This window comes from Neoarius graeffei, chromosome 19, assembly GCF_027579695.1.
Source record: "Neoarius graeffei isolate fNeoGra1 chromosome 19, fNeoGra1.pri, whole genome shotgun sequence".
Classification (NCBI taxonomy): domain Eukaryota; kingdom Metazoa; phylum Chordata; class Actinopteri; order Siluriformes; family Ariidae; genus Neoarius; species Neoarius graeffei.
The window spans coordinates 35,616,491-35,626,000 of record NC_083587.1 but is presented as its reverse complement, the minus strand read 5'-3'; positions in this window follow the sequence as shown (position 1 = coordinate 35,626,000).

Sequence of the window (9,510 nt, the reverse complement as noted above, 5' to 3'; positions counted from 1 at the left end):
AGGGTGGTGCAAAAATGAGTACACCCCACTGAAAGTCTCTGGAGCAAAGCTAAATTGTAGACTACAAATGTCTAACAAGAATACAATCACAGGTGAGTCTAATTAGTCATTACACAGGTGTCCAGCAGACAGTTGACTATAAAAGGGTGTTACTTAAAGAAAACTCCTTCCTATTTTATGCTGTCAGCAATGGCACCACATGGAAGAGAAATGACACAAGACCTGAGAAAGAAAATAATTTCTTTACACCACAAAGGTAAAGGCGACAAAAAGATCAGCAAAGCTTTACTTATCAGTCAGAATACTGTCGCAAAAGTGGTACAAAAATTTAAGAAAGCTGGAACTGCAACCATCTCACAGAGATGTCCAGGTCATCCACGGAAGTTAACACCTCGACAGGAGCATCTTCTGATGAGAAGGGTTGAAGAAAAGCAGCATGCAAGTTCACTGCAGTTATCTAAAGAAGTAGAAAGGCAAACTGGGGTGACTATTTCCCGTGACACAATAGAGCATACACTGCAGAGGAATGGCATGCATGGATGCCGTCCATGAAAGAAGCCTCTCCTAAAGCCCAGGCACAAAAAAGCCCGTCTAGAGTTTGCCAGGGCCCATGCTGACAAAGATGAAGACTACTGGGACTCTATACTCTGGAGTGATGAGACCAAGATAAATGTTTTTGGAACTGATGGCTTCAAAACTGTATGGTGTCGCAAAGGTGAGGAATACAAAGAAAAATGCATGGTGCCTACAGTGAAACACGGTGGTGGCAGTGTCCTTATGTGGGGCTGCATGAGTGCTGCTGGTGTCGGGAGCTGCATTTCATTGATGGCATCATGAATTCACAGATGTATTGCTCTATACTGAAAGAGAAGATGCTACCATCACTTCGTGCCCTTGGTCGTCGTGCATTTTTCCAACATGACAATGATCCTAAACACACATCTAAGGCCACTGTTGGATTTCTGAAGAAGAACAGGGTGAAAGTGATTCAGTGGTCAAGTATGTCTCCTGATCTGAACCAATCGAACACCTATGGGGAATTCTGAAGAGACAAGTTGAGCATCACTCTCCATCCAGCATCCAGTCACTAAAAGAGGTCATTGTTGAAGAATGGAAAAAGATTGATGTTGCAAAATGTCGCCAACTTGTTCATTCCATGCCTAGAAGACTTGGTACTGTCATTAAAAATCATGGAGGCCATAGAAAGTACTAGATGTAGTAGTTTTTGTTGTGGGGTGTACTCATTTTTGCACCACCCTAATTTGAGTAAAACTGAAAAATGTGTAATCTAAGTTATATTATTAATATTACTTTCATGTTATAAGTTAAACAGATGTTATATTAAACTTTGTCTTGTCAACATTCTGGAAATTGTTTGTGTTCATTAAGATATTGTTTAAAATGTTACTTTTCAAAGGGGGTGTACTCATTTACGCTGAGCACTGTATGACTAACACCATAAATACCATGCATATACCATATTTTGTGTGGGCCTCTGTCAGTCAAGGTTGACCATGGAATATATCTTCATTTCTGTCCGTTCTGTCAATTCTTGTCTGTATTTGCCATGTCTTGTCTGTTCCATCTGTATGGGTAGAACAATGCTGCCTGTGACTGTAGAGGAGTGTAGTCCAAAGTCCTTACAGGTCTGGGAGAAGCAGTCCATCAGTGACTGCAGTTCATGCTGAGAGTGGGTTACAACAGCTGCATCATAAGCAAAAAGCATGTCTCTGATGAGGACTTTGCGTATCTTGGTCTTGGCTTTGAGGCGGACAAGATTGAACAGCCTGCTGTCTGATCTAGTCTGCAGGTAGATTCCCTCTGTTGCAGAGCCAAATGTGTGCTATAGGAGTACAGCAAAGAAGATCCCAACGAGTGTAGACAAAAGGACACAACCCTGTTTGATGCCACTGCAGATATCGAAGGGGTCAGAGGCACTGCCGTTGAACTGTACAGTCCCCTTCATGTTGGAGTGGAAAGATACGATCAAGCTCAACAGTTTTGGTGGGCAACCAATCTTTGGAAGCATCTTGAACAAACCATCTCTGCTGACAAGATCGAACGCCTTAGTGAGGTCAATAAAGGTGACATACAGGGGCATCTGCTGCTCTCAACACTTTTCCTGAAGTTGCCGTATGAAGAAGAGCATGTCCACTGTGCACCTCTCAGCTCGGAAGCTAAACTGTGATTCAGGATAGACTCGTTCTGCCAGCTTCTGCAGGCAGATCAAAATGACCCTGGTGAATACTTTGCCGATGATACTAAGAAGGGAGATGCCTCTGTAGTTATTGCAGTTGCTTCTCATTCCTTTGTTTTTATAGAGGGTGGTGATCTTGGCATCTCTCATGTCCTGCGGTACAGCCTTTTCACGCCAGCATTGACATAGGATTTCATGCAGTGAGAGCAGTAGAGTGTCCTTGCAGTTTTTAATCAAGTCAGGGGCCATCCCATCACTGCCTGGGGCCTTGCCAAGCTGTCAATGGCCTTGCTGAGCTCCTCTACTGTCGTCTCTGTGTCTAGGTTGACTATGGTTGGGAGGCATTCAATGGCATCAAGGGCTGTGAGGGACACAGTGTTCTCTCTGGAGTAAAGATCAGAATAGTGTTCTACCCATCTCTCCAACTGCTGGCCTTTGTCAGTGTGAACTTCTCCAGTGGAGGATTTAAGGGGGCTGTCTTGCTCTGGATAGGGCCAAGTGCCTTCTTGATGCCATCATACATTCCTCTGATGTTTCTACTAATGGCAGCTAATTGTATGTTTTCACTGAGCTCTGACCAGTACTCGCTGGCACAACACCATGCAGTCTGCTGAACATTACTTCTAGCAGCCCTAAGAATCTGTAGGTTCTTCTTGCTGGGTGAATGCTTGTATTCTGCAAGGGCAACACACTTGGCTTCAATGATGGGAGACATCATGGTGGACTTTGCCTCAAGCCAGTCACGCGACTTTGGGGTTTGCTTCCCAAAGGTGACAAGGGCTATGCAGTATATAATGTTCCGCAGGGTTTCCCACTTCTCTGTGGCAAAGTCTCCAGACTGTGAGGCACTGAGCTCTTTCTCAAATGCTATTGCAAACTGCTCCATGAAGTCTGGCTGAGACATCTTGCTTGTGTCGATGTGAGGGTTCCCCTGTCTCTGAGTGAGGTGGAACTTCTTTGGTTGCAACCTGATCTTGCAACATACCAGGGAGTGGTCTGTGTCTCAATGAGTGCTGTGGTAAGCATGGGTGTGCAGAACATGCTTGGTGGCTGCATGCATGCCTGATCAGGATCAGATCCAGTTGGTGCCAGTGCTTTGAGCATGGATGTCTCCATGTAATCTTGTGTTGAGACCTGATTTGGAAGAAGGAGTTGGAGATGCACAGCTGATGGTATGTGTACACCTCAAGCAGTCTCTGTCCATTCTCGTTCATTTTGCCTACACCAAACTGACCTAAACAGGAGGGCCATAAGTCGTGATCAGCACCCACTCTGGTGTTGAAATCGCCCAGTAGAACAAGTTGTTCCTTGCTTGGGCTAGTCCTGATGATGAATGCGAGGTTTTCATAAAACTCATCCTTTGTGTTTGGAGTGGAGGACAGTGTCGGGGTGTACAATTTAACAAGAGTAATAGGGCCTTCAGTGGTATTGAGGCAGAGAGTCAGTAGTCTCTAAAGCACTTTTCCACCTGGTTCTACCATACTCAGGAGGCTGTTCCTCACGCCAAAGCCAACTCCATGCACTCTAGGCTCATCAGAGTCTTTTCCTTGCCAGTAGAATGTGTAGTCCTTCTCTTTCAGAGTGCTCGAGCTTGCCAGCTGTGTTTCCTGAAAGGTGGCTATGTCAATGTTCAATGACTGGAGCTTGTTGTTGATAACAGCTGTTTTCCTAGTGTCGCTGATGTGCTGGAGGTTTTCAGAAAGGCTGGTCATCATTGTCCGGACATTCCAGCTACCCAGTTTTAGAACTGGTCTCATATACCATATATACTATGCACACACACACACACACACACACACACACACAAGCTGGAGGATCATTTGTACCAGCAGGATCCCGGGGGCTATGGCAAGGACTACAGATCATCATGGACTATAAATCAGCTCGCGCTCCTCTGACAAACGCCGACAAATCTCTCGCCGATGAACTGAACAACTTTTATGCCCTCTTCGAGACGACCTGAAAACGAACCGACGTAATCACCGGCAGAGAGGAGACAGCGCTCATCGTGACGGAGCACGACGTGAGGATGGCACTCAGGAGAGTGAATCCCAGGAGGGCAGCAGGTCCGGATGGGATCTCAGGTCATGTCCTTAAGGCATGTGCTAACCAGCTAGCAAGTGTCTTCACGGTAATATTCAACCTGTCCCTTTCTCAGTGCATTGTCCCCACCTGCTTTAAGCAGTCTGTTATACAGGTAGCAGCTATTGCATAATATATTACACACACTGTGTGTGCACCAACACTGCGTACAGAAACAATGCTCTGCCCAACCTCTGTCTATTAGGAAACCAAAAGCAGCAGGAGGGAGAAACAAAACCGAAAGCAGACGGCACGTTTACCGGGAATCTTCTGTTTTCTGCGTTTCACGTTCTGTACACACATTCTCCCGAGTGTGTGTGTGTGTCTTATTATATATATATATATATATATATATATACACACACACACAGTGTGTGTGTGTGTGTGTGTGTATAATATATTATGCAATAGCTGCTATAGCACAAATCCTGAATAAGTCCATAGATAACAGAGTGTAGTATTTAGTATCTATGCAGGGCTTGTCATAGATCATTTGCATGTGAGAAGAATGCATTTTCCCATCATTATTTAGTAATGCACTGATTTCCAGCCCATTTAAAAGATGGAGTCATTTATCTCCAATGAATGAATGAGATTTTTATTAAACACATAAAAGAGGTGGAAAGATTATGAGCAAGATGCTATTAGAATAGTTGTTTTTTCTTACTAGGACATTTGATTTGGATGATCAAGGTGTGCCATTCTATTTGTAGCTGAAAGTTTTAAATAATTGCTTACACTATGAACCAAGGCGGCGCGGTGGTGTAGTGGTTAGCGCTGTCACCTCACAGCAAGAAGGTCCAGGTTCGAGCCCCGTGGCCGGCGAGGGCCTTTCTGTGCGGAGTTTGCATGTTCTCCCCGTGTCCGCGTGGGTTTCCTCCGGGTGCTCCGGTTTCCCCCACAGTCCAAAGACATGCAGGTTAGGTTAACTGGTGACTCTAAATTGACCGTAGGTGTGAATGTGAGTGTGAATGGTTGTCTGTGTCTATGTGTCAGCCCTGTGATGACCTGGCGACTTGTCCAGGGTGTACCCCGCCTTTCGCCCGTAGTCAGCTGGCATAGGCTCCAGCTTGCCTGTGACCCTGTAGAAGGATAAAGCGGCTAGAGATAATGAGATGAGATGAGACTATGAACCAAGAGAAAATCGATGATTGCAACTATTAAAATGCAAAACAAAATAATCTAGTAGTGCACCTACATTCAGAGGAAAATGTTTCTTTGGGTATTCATTGTGGAATTAAGGCTGCAAGTTCAACTAGAAACTGATAAGGAAATTCTCTTCTGTAGGATTCTACACAAATAGGCAACCAAAGAACCCTTAAGAGTTTTGACATTTTTAAGAGTATACTATAATGCCAATTGTTAGTGTTTTGGTCACAATCCAGCTGTTGAAATGTAGTGGTACTTTTTTAATGTAAGCATTTATTTTGAGATGTGACTGTGGTGTTTTGATAGTTACAATGTGAATACATGTGGAGAGATAATTAAAAGTGAATTTTGGTATACAATGCTTGGTAGCAATTGTAAAAACTCTGAGGCCATATGCCTTTTGTGTGGCACCTCTGTCAGGCTTTTGCAGCACAACAGACTCTTTTAAAACAGCTGCCAGAGACCTCCCACTCTGTCATGGGTTTAATTTTATGGTTCTGAATAGGTATTACCCAGTGCCCTGCCATGCACAGACCTGTGATCTGTGCCTTGTCATCTATTGGTCATGAACATTTTAACATGAAATATACACTTGAAATATGTGAATTGTTTGTGGTTTTGTTGAATATCTACAACTGTGATACAGACTCCATGATATCTAACATAGGGGACAGTGGGGAGACTTGGGACAAGTTTTCAGCTTTTGTACAGGTACATTGTGTGAAATTCTTGGCAGCTCACGTCACATTCACATTGCATTAGAGAGTATTTACTATACCCTCTTAGCATAACATTAGTTTCTCAGCTTGTCACATCAACTGGCCTTCAGACGTCACTTTTTCTGTCATTATTTTTTGCAGGAAGACACGAGACATTGAAGAGAGATCCATCCATCCGTTATCTGTAGCTGCTTATCCTGTTCTACAGGGTCTGGAGCTGGAGCCTATCCCAGTTGACTATGGGCGAGAGGCAGGGTACACCCTGGACAAGTCGCCAGGTCATCACAGGGCTGACACATAGACAAACAACCATTCACTCACATTCACGGTCAATTTAGAGCCACCAATTAGCCTAACCTGCATGTCTTTGGACTGTGGGGGAAACCGGAGGACCTGGAGGAAACCCACGCAGACATGGGGAGAACATGCAAACTCCACACAGAAAAGCCCTCGCTGGCTGCTGGGCTCGAACCCTGGACCTTCTTGCTGTGAGGCGACAGTACTAACCACTATACCACTGTGCTGCCTAATTGAAGAGAGATCTGGAACAAAAATAAAATGCCTAGGCCTATAGGTTTAACTTTTATTTATTATCCAAACTTATAACATATGAACACACAATGCTGGTACAGCGATAGAAAATTGTCAGTTTGCCCAAAAGCTGATGAGACAAAACAGTTCCACTCTCAAGAAGGCATGAAATAAGTTTAATCCTCATGCAGGTACACTCCCATTTGATTTATTATTAGGTTAAAATGCAGTACATACAAAATACACTATGAACATGGCATAAAAACCAGGATTACACAGAAAAGTTTGCATGTTCTCGTGTCTGTGTGGGTTTCCTCTGGGTGCTCCGGTTTCCCCCACAGTTCAAAGACATGCGGTTAGGTTAATATGGGACGGCCTTGGACTGCAGTGCCCTTGAGCGAGACACCTAACTCCCAACTGCTCCCTGGACGCTGCTATAGCATGGCTGCCCACTGCTCTGGGTATATGTGTGTGCTCATTGCTCAGGGGCGTAGCTGGGGGGGTCCTGGGGTGCCCTTTGTTGGACCATACATTTTTTCATTAGCTGCATAAGAATATTAGAAATGTGCCCACTGTAATTTTTCTAACTTTTTTTTTAAACGAGATTGTCACCTCAGCTTCATTAGGGTTTCTATAACCTTTTATGGACTTCCTGTGGTTTGGGCGCGGAAACCCAGTTCTGTGCAAGGGCAACACGATCACACTGGAAAGCATAGTCAAGCTGCCAGTGTAGCTGCAGTCTTTTTAGTTGTGAATTACGAGTATTTCCTCTTGTGTTAATAATTCGCCATGTCAAAACAAGCAAAACTTTCTTCCTTCTTTCGACGTGAAGAGAGGTGAGCAATTTATTATATATTTTTTCCATCAAAGTTGCATTTTGTGGCTTCGAAGCCAAGTTTTAGTGTGCCATTTCTAGAACAGAACATCAAGAAAACATGGAAGAAACAGCAATAATGAAAGAGCCGATTTCTAAGCTACCTAAAACTAGCAATGGTAATTATTTTTTTGTTACATAATGTACTCAGGCTGCCAGTCAGTGTGTGACCCTGCCTTTGAAAAATCCTAGCTACGCCCCTGTTGCTCACGTGTTTGTTCACTGCTTCAGATGGGTTAAATGCAGAGAGGAATTTCACAAGTGTGTGATGAATAAAGTTGTGCTTTCTTTTTTTAAAAGTGTGAACACTTGTTTCCGTTGTGGTCCCAGAGACTTATCACAGACAGCCACAAGCAATTTTATATTTGTAAACCATAAGAAAAAATTCTGTAACATGAATTATTCAAGGGGTGGCACGGTGGTGTAGTGGTTAGCGCTGTCACCTCACAGCAAGAAGGTCTGGGGTTCGAGCCTAGTGGCTGACGGGGGCCTTTCTGTGTGGAGTTTGCATGTTCTCCGTGTCTGCGTCGGTTTTCCTCCACTGTCCGAAGATTGGCTGCTCTAAATTGCCCACAGGTGTGAATGTGTGTGTGAATGGTTGTTTTCGAAGCCCAGAAATGAGAGGGTTGTGGCAGGAAGGGCATCCAGCATGAAACTATGCTCCAATTAATATGACCTGTGGATCAATAGGGTCCACATGGACCCTGACCTGGCAACGGTTCTGGACAAAGAAGATGGAAATTGAAATGGAAGATTAGAACGAAGAAACAAAGCAGTCAGTTGTCTGTGCTTTGCAAGGAATTATGTGGTTTTTGTTTTTATTTTTGCTGTTCCTTACTTCTTAACTTGGGTGTCATAAGCCCATCATCTAGGAACTCTCATGGCTGTTGTTCATTATTGTTCTTGCTGCTTGTCATGAAGGTGCTCACACTACAAGATTCATCACCAAGAATTACAAGCATACTTGAAAATATCAGAGCACCTGTACCACGCTAGCAGACTAAACAAATCATGCTGGTGAACTGCTCACACTGCACAAGAAGTCACCATGGAAACGTGAAATGACAGCCACAAACAATTTTATATTTGTAAACCATAAGGAAAAATTCTGTAACATGAATTATTCAAGGGGCGGCACGGTAGTGTAGTGGTTAGCACAGTCACCTCACAGCAAGAAGGTCCGGGGTTCAAGCCCAGCGGCTGGCGAGGGCCTTTCTGTATGGAGTTTGCATGTTCTCTCCCCGTGTCTGCGTGGGTTTCCTCCGGGTGCTCCAGTTTCCCCCACAGTCCAAAGACATGCAGGTTAGGCTAATTGGTGGCTCTAAATTGACCGTGAGTGTGAATGGTTGTTTATCCCTGCGATGACCTGGCGACTTGTCCACTATCAGACCCTCCAGGATTTCGCAATGTTGCGATTTGCAATTTCAATGCAAATTCAACCAATCCCCGCGAATTCAGGGCGGTGTTGCAATTATATCCAATCACCGCAAATTTGACCAATCGTTGGCGTCGTCTTGAGGTGACGTCGACAAACTACCTTCCGCCTTATTTCCGTGTATATGTTCAAGAGAAGCAGCATGTGTGCAGTGTTGCCAGATTGGGCGGTTTCCCGCCTTATTGGGCGGTTTTAAGTGCATTTTGGCGGGTTTTGAACATATTTAGGGCTGGAAAACGTCAGCAGTATCTGGCAACATTGCATGATGTGTGAGTCAGTGTTTATATAGGATTAAATTCTGTTACTGAAAATGTGTTATGTTTACAGTGAAGGACTGTGTGCACTTTACATTATTTTTTTACTTAATACAAGAAATTAATGGATGCCAACATTTTTGCCAAAATGGTATTTTATTTTCCATTGTTTAGGCAGCTTCAGCATCATACTGTGAGATCTGTTCAAATTGTTTTTTTTCTTCTATGAAGCCTGAGCCATTTATTTTATTAGTTTATAATTATTGTTT